General features: G+C 36.9%; 1 pseudogene; it reads right to left on the reverse strand.

The window, feature by feature from the left end:
* Positions 1 to 798: 798 nt before the first annotated feature.
* LOC104617608 overlaps positions 799 to 13,592 on the reverse strand; it is a 32,540-nt pseudogene continuing 19,746 nt past the window's right edge.

The raw sequence follows: 13,592 nt of genomic DNA on the forward strand, positions 1-13,592 counted from the left end.
TTGCTTTGCTTGTGCACATGGCTTTTGCTTTACCTATTACACTGTCTTTATCTCAACCTGTGAGTTTTCTTACTTTTACCCTTCCGGTTCTCTCCCCTGTCCCACTGGGGGCCAGTGAGCTGGGGCTGAGCTGCCTACTGGGGTTGAACCGGGACACTCTGTCATACCTGCTTTAGATTTGAGGTTGGAACAGTGGGCAGTCCTGTCTTTTAGTAGCCAGAGGCCTACACGTCCCTTTAATTCCCCTTATATTTTTGCTTTTATTTTAAGTCTATGAACAGTGCTCAATTCTAGTAGTGGGTGCCTCTTCAGAAGATGATGTACCCTTAAAACAGAAAGAATGGTGCTCTGCCATGGTTAATGGAAGAACTGGACTCTATTCCCATACCTATCATAGGTTTCCTATGAGATTCTAGAAAGTAACTTAATCTCTTATTGCATGACTTTTCTGCCTTTAAAAAGGATCATAGTATTTCCTTGTTCCATCCTTTCTCCTGTCTAGGCAGTTTAACCTCAAGATAGACTCTTTTGCTTTTGACGCATAGCACAACACGTAGGTACAAAAAAGTTCAGTTTTGATTAGTGTTTCTAAGTGCTACTATAATACCAATAAATCATAGGAAGAAAATTAGTCCAAAAAGTTAGAACATCAGTGTTGCACCTTTTAAGTACAATTTGTTCCATAGCTAAAACTGGAATTATTTGCGGGGGGGTAAGTCTACTATGCACTACAGTCACTTACAGTTTTGCAGCAGAATCAGCTGGTGTGCTTGTAAATGGTAAGTTTGGCGTGTTTACCTTGGAAGAATAAATAGCAAGTGATTTGCATGAATTTGGCAGTAAATAGACATGGAACTGCTCAGGAATGTCACAGATGGCAGGGACCTCATGTATCTGGGCCGAGAGTGATCTGCTCTTCTGAGGAAAAGTAGATGAACGAAGGACCCTTCAATCTAAGCAAAGAAAAAAAAGTAAACTTTTACATATAATTCAGTCATTTTCAAAGATAAAAACATATAGACAATTAGACTTTCTTTCTAAGAGTACACATGAACTGGCATCTTTCCTTCCAAAACTGGAAATTAGCCAACATAGACCAAAATAGGACCAAGCTGTCCTCATCTGACCTATACAAATATTTTAATTGGCTCAAGTTCTACTCTTCCTTATTCCTCACTAAACTCACTGTAACTAGTACAGGTACCTTTGATTCACTTTGGCAAAATTGAGAGCCGAGTCAAATCCACTGACTTCAAGATTATTGCTCACAGGAACTCCAGTGAGGAGATACTTGTCCAGGTACTATGACATAAATAGCCTGCTCAATCTGATATTTGCTTAAAAACATTTGCAGGTAGCTAAAGAAATTTCTTCTAGAGAAAAACATCTCAGACCCAAATAGCTGATAGGTTATAACAGGCCAGTCTGAAGTAGGAAGGAACAACTGCTGAGTAGATACCTGGGCTATGACAGTGGTGATGTAAACACTGGTGCAAGGTGAACATAGAACTGAGCTGCTAAGAAAGAATGATTTGACAAATTTGGCAATTCTTGAATGTGCAAAATGAACATAACCTTTTAGGCAAAAGGCAAGTATATGAAGATGAGCCTGTAATAGGATAAATATGCAGGATAAGAAAGGCTCTTAAATTTAGGTCATATTTTAGGAGCATTTCCTTTGACTCTGCAAAGAAATGACAAATATTTTTTACACTATGAGTTAACCACCACTTTCTTATTTACAAACTATTAGTGAGTGACACCACTTTTGTCACTATTCAATTTGTCTGTAGGTATAGGTAGTTGAATTCATAATACAAAGCTGTGGATATAACAGAACTTTAAAGAAGGATCTGTTTCATGTCAATAGCTTTTCCAATTACATTTTAATTTCCTATCAGAGCTGAAATCAACAGTGCTCTGCAGCTGGTTAAGATTTAGCCCTCAGTCTTACTGACTAAGTCTGGGGTAGAGTAAATGGATCAGGGAAAAGTCATGAGGAGATTCAGGGTGCTAATCCTGCAAGACATTTCCAAAGTCTGTTGGATCTGCTTTTCTCATCACTTCTCAGAAGATGAACAAGAAGTAGAAAACTTAATCTAGTATCATTTATAGCTGCAGATAAAACCAAATACTAGTACATCTGTCAGTCGAACGTCCTTGAGTGTTAATGAATAGTGTTTCATAGACTTTGGTGGCTATTAAGTTGACCAATAACAGCAGTCATTTAGATACACAGAGGAATGTTTGCTAACATCTAATATAAAGAAAAACTATGGAAGTTCATACCTGTCCTATGTTTAGAGCTGGATTTATGCTAAAACAGGCATTCATGACAATGTCTGTTCTGATATTCTGTTAAACAATAAAAGGTGTTATAAAGTTACATTTAAAATACACAACAACGAAGAGGTCCTAAACAGTATATAGTCTCACCCATGGAAGATGTGTCATCACAAGTATTATAAATTTATTCTGAAACATGAAAGCTAGTCAGGACAGGCTGTGTTGATGGAGAGTTCATCTAGATAGTGCATTTTTGGTGGTTGTCTGAAACTTGGAATATCATGTGCACATCCCATGAGTAACAGGATGATCATTAATTCAAGAATGACTTTGTTGCTTGTTCTCCTATAGAATCTGAATTGCCTTAAGTGATATTTAGCCACTTCCTATGCTTTGCTGTGATGGCGGAAGCACAGTCACCTGAACAGAAGTTCCTTATGTAGAGGAGGGGACAGGGAAGAATGTCTATTGGGCTGTCCTTATACAAGGTCCAGTGGCTTCTCCTCATAAATCTGAGCCTGGTGTAGTTTGAAGAGGTTCACAGACTCCAGTGATTTTGGAGTCTAGCTCCACATGGGCTACTAGACATGTGGCAGTCACTGCAGCCAAAGGTAGCCAGAAGACATGGGATTGGTCTCCATACAATGCTGCTGAGAGCTGTCTCTGGACTAAATCCCCTTTGCAACAGGTCATGTTAAGTGACTGTGGCTTCCTTTGTTTTAAATGTAACTCTATTAAAAAGAGAACTGTAGGATATGGTCTTGTTCAGAAAGTCTAACTGAATTTCAAAGCCATCATATATGGTAGAAACATTAGACCTTTATTTTCTGCTGTTCTTGTAGTGTTTCTTATTATTCTGGTTACCAGAAGACTTCTATCACAAGAACAGGGTGAACAAATTATATTGTAAAGGGCACTATAGCCATTTATTGTTCTGCTGGCGTTTTGTTGAGTACATCTAACAGACTTAGCCAAAAGAAGCAAAAGAAAAAAAAAAGTAAGTAATGATGGTGGGAAATTCACCCAACTCTACTTCAAGTTCATTGTCTTTTTTGACATTACCTTGTGGGCTTCTGTCAAACAGTCGATTTCTACTTCAGAACATGCAACTCCAAAGAGAAAATGTGGGAACACATAGCCTTTCTTTGTGTCCCAGTTCATGTTTGTAACATAACCTCTGGAGGAAGAAAGAACATCCATCAAATTAGATTAATTTGGTCAAGATACCCCCCTCCATCTATCCTTGTCCTCACTGTTGAGACTACTACAGGGATCATACAACATGATATATCATAAGCTCTCTAAGCTAACTATTTCCATAAGATCTCTGTAGTCAAAGACAGTCTAGGGTGTAGCACCACTGATAAATATATGTTGTGTGGGATGGTTTGGGAGGATAGGAGAGTTGCAAACTATGATGGCCATGGAACAAAATTCCTTGTAGGCTTCCTGTGTCCTACTGTAGTTGACCTTGGAGAAGACTTTGTGCATCAGCTATCAAACTAGCCAGCCAAGAATATCAAGTGCTTTTGATATCAATATGGGTTGAAGAGAAGAATGCCTCTTGTCTAAACACTGCAGTCTCTGTTCCAGGCAACTTCTTAATGATTTGTGTGCTGCACCAGATATGGCCTTGAGAAGGTTGAATGTGGACATTTTTATCCTTCCTGCAACTTACTGACAAAGTAGCATCTCCGATGTTGAGAAATTAAAAAAGACTAATGGTTTTCCTTACTTGAAATAGCCAGTAGCTGAAAGACTGATTCTTTGCCTGTGAGCCTCACTGATCTGCAAAATTTATACTCATTATTAAAGAGAGAAAATTAAAAATTGTTTATCTCATATTTAAAGTGAAACTTTAAGAAATAATTTTAAAGAAAAAGGAGCCCTGAGTAAGAGCTTTACATTCCCTTGTGCCCTGGACAAGTCTTTAAGGAGGGACACATTGCAAAATCTCTAAAGCTGGCCACATTTATCAGTTGCACCACTTGCTTTTACACTGTTTCTTCCCCTTCTCTTCTCCAGTTTACTTCACACAGGGAGGTACCTACCTTTCTTTAGAACAATGGCAGCTTCCACTCTACATTCATGGGTTCATCATAATTTAATAGTAAGAAACAGAGACATTTACCCAGTCTTTCTATTTGCCATTAGGATTGTCCCTCTGTATAGGGTCCAGACGCTTCCAAAAGATCCTAGGAAGGAAGAAGGTTGGGGACCATCGACCAACCCACCAAACCGAATCTATCTGCTGTTTTCAAAGCAATACAAGCTCTTTCTTGGTGAAGTTACAGTCTGTTAAACTCATTCTGAGGGCCCTAACTCTGTTCATTTACCTACAGTTTCTTTACTCGGCTAACTGTCAGCTAGAAACCAGCACTTTGCAAAGAGTGGCATTGCCATCTGCTCTAATGTAACTGAAGTCTTCACATACCAGATTATCACTGAAACCATCAACAAAAAGAAGATAAAGGACCTGACTCTCCTCCTGTTTTGGTTTACTAGATAGAAAACCACTGGCTTGAATGATTTATTACAGACTAAATGAAAGCAGAATTGGTCCCAAAGCATTTAAGTGGATAAGGATGTTTCAGTCTGATTATTAAAAAAAAGTACCTGAAATATACCTTATGCTAAATTTTCTTTTAAGCTGTGTTTAAATACAAAATAAAGTGAAGATCCATAAATTTATCTAGTGGCAAAAACCACCTCATTTTTAAATCTTACACAGTAAAGCCGAAAAAGTGGCCCTTTTAAACAGTGTTCTGTAATTTGCCTTGCTTTAAACTATGCCTATAAAATAAACTAGCAAGAGAGATTTTGAGATAAATGAACTGAAAGCTGCTCAAAACCAAAACAAAATTATGAATCCTCAGAGGGATATTCATTATTCAGCAGAACCACTGACTATGTGAAAAAATGTCAATAAGTCTAACCTGGACTGCTCTTGCATTGATTTCCATTCTGGCTCATCCTGCTGTGTATTTGCCATTAGGTACAGGTCTGCTTGTTTCACAGAAGTGTGTATATAACAGCGGTATCTTCAGTTCATGACTGGCAATCTGTGATGAAAGTAAACAAAAAGATATTCAGTCCCACTTGAAGATGCAATCTCAAGAGTTCATCGTGCCATTAATCTCTCTTTATATATATACAGATAAATGACCTAATTAAACAGCAATACTATGACTAGGACAAACGGAGAAGTCTTCCTTTAGCAATTATTCTGTAAAACAAATACTTTATAAATAAATAATAGAAGAAAAAATAAAACAATACAATGCAATACTGTATGTTTTGCCTTTAATTCTCTCTAATTAAACTCTCTCTAATCAGGTTTTGGTTACATACAGAAAACTTTTAATCAACTTTAAAAAACAATGAATCATTCTCCCTTATGGAGTTTCAAATCTTATCTGTATGTTTTATTTTCTGTCTCATTTGAAGTGGCTTTGTAGTTTTTGTTCACACTTTATTGTTTTTCATAGTGTTCTAATATTTAGATGTTCATTCGGCTCATTTTGAAGGAGTGGTCTCATTTTAGCTCCAAAATGACCTATTTGGCACATAGTTTTGTTTATCACTGTTTACATCAGAAGTGCATAAAAACTAACTGATGTTATCATTGGTGTTGGATATATTACAAAGTTAAATTTTCAGCACTCTAACTCCCTCTGCAAAAAAACATTGGGTCATTTTTGCATGTGCTTTCTGTGCCTTAGCTACCTTGATAACAGTGATGTTACCACAAAGATGTTCATCTCCTTTACAGGTCTTGAAAGATCACTTTGATTATAGCTTATATTTTTCCTAAGTTTTGTCTTCATCAGTAACTCAGAAGCAACAACCCAATATTAAACTTAGCTTTCTTATGTCTATAGAATTTGTCTATTGCACTTCTTAGTGCCATTCATCCTTTTGGCTCAGTTATCTTTCTTGTATTTTGTTTACCCTCAGATGCTAACTCACTCAAGTGTAACATCTTAGTATGAATTCCTTGTTGCAGTTCAATTCCACCATGAGTGACTAGCACAGACCCATCCATATAGCGGTGGATGAGAGCTCCAGCCTAAAGAAATGCCACAGAAACTTGGTAATTTTCTTACTGCACTGAACAATGGTGCATAAGAAAAAGAACAAGGCAAAGACAGATTTAATTTACAAGAATCAGTGTATTATTAAAAGAGAGTGGAAATTCTCCAGCAGTCTGACAATAACAAACTTCACTGCTCTAAGATAGGCTAGACTCTAAATGAGCTAGTAGTTATTCACAGGAGTTCTTCAGGGATCATGGTAATCAGTTCAAATAACAGAAAAGCATATTTTTCTTCTCTTGAAATTGGGCAAATTAAGAAAGAACATGCTGGCTCTAGTTATAATGTGCATGTAGCCCCAGCTACTATTCCCTCCTCATCCACAATAAGAGGAGGACAGAACTGTATTTGAACCTGGAATCAAAGGCATTTTGGGTAGGTGGCAAGGTATCTTCTACTACAAACATCTACAGAATCTTTCTTTTAGAACAAACAATAGCAGTTGTACTCCTGTTTTTCTGAAGATGAGCTATTAGTGCTAGTCCTTTTTGTTTGCATGTATCCATACAGGATAATAATAAACTGATGTTCATGGTATATAATTCTGATGGAGCGATGACACAACTGCTCTTCCATTCTGTCTCATAGGCTGTCAAGAGGATGGCTTAGAATGTGATTCACTTTCTGTTCATATTTTGGAGCAGCCTTGTGTCAATAAATAGCTATCTTAAACAGGGGAAATGCAAGAAGCTGATGGGAATGGAAGTACTGAACTTTCATTCATGGTAAAATCAGGAACAAATAATTTCCCAAGGAATGATGATGAAAGAAATCAATCCCATACAAGCCATCCACTCCTATGAAGGAAGAAGTGAATATGAAAGAGAACTAGAAATTCTGTAAAGAGACATTTTGCTGTAGCCATGCAATCAGCTATCAACACTCAGAGAGCAAACAGAGTCCAAGTGTTGTGAAATTCAGTGCCTCTGGGACATCTTTTTATTTGTTATTAATTCTACATTGAGAAATAATGGTAATGTGATCTCTTTGGTGCCAACTTGTGACGTCTGCCATCAGATAACATTTTGCTGATGTTGGAGTCTTAGCTGCCAGATACAAGATTAAACAATAAATCTATTCTGTAAGATTTAGATCTAGATTTTTGGAAATTCAATGCAATGCCTGAGCTTTATTTTGAAGGTTTTGGTGGAATGTAACTATTCTTTATGTCTTTTTTTGAACTTTTGCATCAGAAGAATTGTGATCCCTAGATTCAATGTTTCTTTACCATGAGAAAATTGTTGGATGAAATATAGTAATGTCTCTCTGAGCTCTTAATCTACAAACTTGTGCAGAAACAGTCAAGAGATGGAATGAACAACTAACATATGAGTCACATGGATTTACTTCTTCATGCATTGTACTCTCATAAACAAATAACAATGTTTGTTCATTTAACCTGAAACTCATTTGAAAGAATTTTTGGTTCAAGGCATGAATTTAAAAAAAAAAAAAAAATCAGAACTGGAAAACAGAGTGGTTTTTGCTTAATGTAGTTAAGCAACTCATGCAGTTTTTGCAGTTATTGCATTTAAGTGAAGGGAAGGTTAGAGCTGGGGTTAGATTCAGGATGTGCGAGATCAAGATCAACATTCCTTCTTCAAAATTGTAACCATTTTCCAAATTTTAGGAAAAAAATAGTTAAGTTGTAATTACATCAAAACAAAACAGGAACCATAAGTCTACGGGGGCCTACTGAAAATTCAGTGAGAAGGATAAAGGCTCCTTCTTTTTTTTTTCTCCAAAAGCATAACCTTAGTCATAATTCATAATCTTTATCCTAGTTTCAGGATAGCTAATTAACGAAGGGCACCAGAATTAATATGATTAATTAATTGTTTCTTCTGCTCTAAATCCATACCTAAATATTTAGCTCTATGTAAGATTGGGCAGCAGGAAAATAAACTCTTTATTGTTTCATTCCTCCAAGCTTAGTCCTACTTCCAACACCATCATAAGACATTCAGATAGCCAATAGCTGAAACCAAAGGAAACAAACTTTTGCCATTATCAGTAGCTTTAGGACTAGTAGACAATTCAGTGAGATGTCAAGATTTTGTTTTCTATTTTTACCTTCCCTAGCAGTAGCCATAATCTCAGATATCCCTGGTTAAGAGGGATCTCCACTGAAGTGAACCATGAGCCATATGCCCCTTTCAATACCACCCAATAAAGCCTGGGGCCTCTGCAGTATTTTGTAAGAAGTAACACTCCTTATCAGGTCCTTTGAGAATCCCAACCCTCACAATTATAAAAATAGCCTTAAAAACTCTTGAGTAAAAATTGTTTGCTCCAAAATTATACATAAGGCATATATCTCATTCAATATAAATACTTCTTTTAGCTCAGGGGCTCATGAAAGAGCAGTGCTGGCATTGTTTACCCAGTTATTTTTAAGGTAAGGATTTAGAAGTCAAAAGGAAGAGTTTTGCTACCAGCTGAATCTTGCATTACCTTGCAGGGCTGGTTTCGTATCTGAGAAGTGGCTTGTATTCAATTCTGATTTATGTACTTGTCATCTGAGGATGGGGTAGGCCTGATGTTAACAGTATTTCAGACTAAGAAAAGGGATGGATAGCTCTGCTTTTTCTGGATGTTGCATGGACTGTAGGAATAGGATGATAGCTGTTGTTTTGATTCATAGTATTTGTCAGGGTACTCTTAGGACTGGGGCACGGTTGGTGCTGGGTTAGCATTTCAGGAGAGGAGTTTGGTTTCTTGCTGCGTGTTGCTCATCAATGAAATGATGCTGATTTGCCCCAGAAGAAACTGTTACCCAGTAATTGAGCAAAATATCTTCTCCTCTCACTCACTTTTTATTTTCCAAAGAAAGGGTGCCATCCACCAGTGATTAACATATCTGTATTTCTTTCAAGGGCAAAACGGACTAGACGCCCGGTCCTAAAGTGAAAATAAAAAAATACACTTTTATTACAGCCTATTCATGCAGATTGTAAAGACATTACATGTACATGGCCAAACTCCTAATCGTGGCAATAAATCAGTCCAATTCTATGTTTTAGTTTCTTATTAACCTAACATGCCTGAGTTTAGTCTGATTCACCAGATTTTTTTTTTTTTTTTTTCTTCTACAGAAACAAAGTAGAAGAAATGAACTTTTCAGTGGTTTCCCTTTAGCCTCTCAACAGGGAGATGAAAGTTGCTTGAAGTGCGCACAGGACATGGCAAGGAAGCCAGAGTAAAGGAGAGCTGTGGCACAAAGGCTTCATGTGAACACACCTAAGTATTAAGATAAAAAACACTTTCACTGAAGATCTACAATGAAATTCAAGCCACTGTGCCTGGGAAAGGCTTGAATGGTTGGGATTTATACAGATCAGCCCTGAGAGAAACTACGTGGGGCCTTTGTTTTGGCTTTCAGATAGTAAATTAACTCCATTGCCAAAAGCCCAGTGAATTTTCAAGCCTCTATCCAAGATTTACTGCCAAAGAGGTAAGAAAGATGATGTCATTAAGATAACCCCCAAGTAGAGTTCAGGACTTAGTTCCTTTTTCATTCAGTCTTGTCATCTTTTAATTTGTTTTAGTTAAATCAGTCATTTGATTTAGTTAAACCAACTTAATTGTTGGCTGCCACTGCTACAATTACAGCAAAGAGTGAAGGTTTAGTAACCTTCCTACCGAATGCTTCATCCACATGTTTCACGTGGCATATAATTTTATTGGACTGGAGGTTTTAAGCAGGAGCCGCTAATTCCTGCAAAAGTGAACATCCAGGATTTTACGGAGATATGTTAACTACCAAAGTACTTAAAAAATGCCTATTTTCCATGTCTAACCATATATTAAAAGTTAACAGATTTAAGAATCCTGTGCAGAAAACTAGAGTTGCTAGAGAAACAACAGCAAAAAAGATTTCAAACAGTAAAGATGCTAATGAAAACACAATCTAGTCCTTAAAGAGTAGTGTAGAAATGTAAAAATAGTTCCATAAACTAGTTTGATTATCTGATGCCAGATATGATAATCTCTATATGGAACTGCAAGTTTCACCTGCAGCCAGAGATAAAGCATCCACTAAAATACCAAGCTGAATGCAACAGGGCGATTATTTACAGCACACTAGGCAGTGTACCTAAAATACTGACAAACCATTGCATTCTGAAAATATCTCATCTGAGAGTGCTTGCAGAGATGCAAGTAGAGGTTTAACTTGCCAGGCTGACAGAGAAAGCTTAAAAAATGCAAGCCAGTGATGAACTTTAAAAGCTAATCCTAAACATGTAGAAATTAACATATATTCTTTGAAACTGTTGTTTTCTACAGGCCTACAGTCCAGTTCTGAAGTTGTATAGAACCTGTTAACCTTTTTTTCACATAATTTCATGTGATTTGTGGGTTGCTATTATTTACATATCCATTTATCATGATTTACACATGATTATAACCCCATCATCATCAATGCAAACTCATACAAGCAATGCAGCTTGTCTGGATATTCTTTCTAAAGCTGAAGACACTCATTGCTGCAAAAAAGTGATTGTCCAGGATTGTACTGAGGATTCTCACTGATTTTAGGAGGGTTCAGCCAATATATTTAAGACAGAATTAGTCTTTTCTCAACAAGAAAATTACAGCTGTATTATTTATCCAAGGTACCCTTTGTTCATCCCACAGTAAGAGTGCTCATTTGTGTCTGCACTGCATTGGATAATACAAATAGCACAAGATCTACTGTTAGATTCAGCTTCATAATTAGTAGTTAGGCCTTTTATTTTCATAAAAAGATTCAAATAAGTTAATCTGAATTGGGAACACCACTAGGGAATTTCAAGAGAAGCACAAAAGACTGAAAGCAACTCTTCGCCATGTAGTTCAGCTTTAACGTTATATAGGAAGGTAAGAAACAAGTATCACTAATACTTCATTTTACCTGTACATCTGTTGCATGCTGAGTTGACACACATCCATTTCTTTATCCTCCACTCTTGGAAAAACAAGCACAGTATTTGTTTCCAGGTAAAAATATTCCTGTCCTCCCATGTGCAATTCACCCGCTACATATATAATTATAGGAAAATCTAAGCTGGGTTTCAAATGAACTGCAAGGAAATGTATATTTGCATATATATATATGTATATATGGCATGGAAAAAGAGTTTTGTCACAGAAGAAAAACAGTTTCATTTATTTTTTATTTCTTTGTGTCTCAGGTTTACACCTTCTGGGACCTGTGTTTGTTGAGAAGAAATTATTTAATCACTTAATCCTTGTATAGCTTTTTTTTTTCCTCCCCCCAGGATAAGATCAGTATCAATATCTCATGCTTTTTCTTTAGGAGGTTACATCCCTTCTGCTATAACAGGATTATAATGTCTTCTTCTGAATCATTCTTTGAGGGAAAATACAGTTTTCCTCTTCCTTTCTTACCCTCTTTCCATTACTATGTCCTCCTCCTATTACACTTTTTCTACCCATTTCTACCCAAAACTTTACTTTCGTGCTGTTTTCATTACAGAGATGGAAATCTGTCAGCACAGCATAAAAGCTAAGTCTGTAAATTCTCTATGTAACCTTAATTTGGGTCTGACGATATTTCCCTAGGAGTTATTCCTGAAACACATGTTCATGCAGAAGTAGTAGGAATCATAACTGAGGCCACTAGAGGGTGACATGACATTTTATGGGGAACAGTTGGAAAAAGTTCAAAGGAGAGCAGAAAAAAATCATCAGAGGTCATGAACCCACATGGATAGAGTGACAGAATTGAGGGGGCTCAGCCCAAAAAAGTGAAGGAAGATGTGAATCTTGGAATCCATGGGAGGCTGCTGCAAAGAGGAAGAGAATAGTTTGTGCTATTGCTCACAGTAGAGAGAACAAGCAGCACAGTAGTACTTAAATTGCAGCAAACTGTTAGCAATGAGGATAATTGTTCTAATGATAGGAATGGTGAAACACTTGCAAAAATTGCCTGGGGAGACTGCAGAATCTTCATGCTCGGAGGTCTCCAAGAACAACTTAGATAAATCTGATCATTCTTTCAAACATGATACAGATAGAATTGATGTTGGAAAAAGGAAAAGGGGATGATGGTCTGCTACCTTCCCTCTTGTGATTAAGCAGGTGTCAGTTCATGTGCAGGTAGTATTCAGTGAAGAAAAAAACTCAGCTGCAGAAATTTGGGGAGCAATAACAGCAGAAGGTAGGTGTGATAATATGTGTTATGAAAGGACAATCAGAAAAGCAAGCATGAGTTGTCTAAGAATTTGTAAGGTGCTCACTAATAGATTTCAGAGCTACATTCAAGTGTTAGAAACACAGAATTAGGGCAAGTATTAAAACTGGTGAAGCCAATGTTAAGAGAAATATATCTTGATATCATGTACCTTAATTTTAATAAATCTTTTTACACTGTCCCACAGACTACTCTCATAAGCAAGATGAGAAGTACAATCCAGATAAAATCAGGGATACAACTGATTGAAAAGTGCACTCAAAGTAGTTTACAGGGTTGGTTGTCAAGTTGCAAAGATGATGCATGTAGAATCATAGAAGAGTCTCTTCTGAGTCTAATGTTACCCCATGGTTGCTTTAATAACTGATGAGTAAACTACAAATAATATCAAACTGGAAAGAACTGCAAGCCCTTTAACAGACAGGTTTAGATTTGAAAGTGATTTTTCTGTATTGCAGAAATGGCCTAAAATCAATGGCTTGAAGTTCAATGTGGGTAAATGCCAGTCCTTTATATAGCACTATTGAACAAGATCTAAGCAGGTATTACAGAGGAGCGTAACTTGACTGTATATCCACAACTGATAACACCGCAACCCTAATCTAATTCAGTGATACTAATGTTATATAGAATTTCTGGGAGACTCCACTTGGTATTGGTGAAACCTAATCTGAAATGCTACCATACTGAAGTTGAATGTAGTGAAATTAGAGATAATGGAGAAGGGAGCAGTGGCAATGATAAAGACTAGCAGACATGACATGGGGAGAAGATGAGAGGACTCTGTTTAGAGGGTGGACCTTTGAAGTTTGCAGGAAGGGATATTTAGATTAGGTATTAGAAAAAAAGTATGCTACTTATAAAGACAGTTAAACTTTAGAACTAACTGCAATAGGAGCTTGTGGAATATTCTTCATTGATACTTCTTAAACACAGATACTTATGCACAGAGTATGCTCTGAGCACAGGTATGCTCTGGATCATGTTTACTATTTGAAGACAGTAAACGTGGTGAC

This window comes from Phaethon lepturus, unplaced genomic scaffold (genome assembly GCF_000687285.1).
Source record: "Phaethon lepturus isolate BGI_N335 unplaced genomic scaffold, ASM68728v1 scaffold8150, whole genome shotgun sequence".
Taxonomy (NCBI): Eukaryota; Metazoa; Chordata; class Aves; order Phaethontiformes; family Phaethontidae; genus Phaethon; species Phaethon lepturus.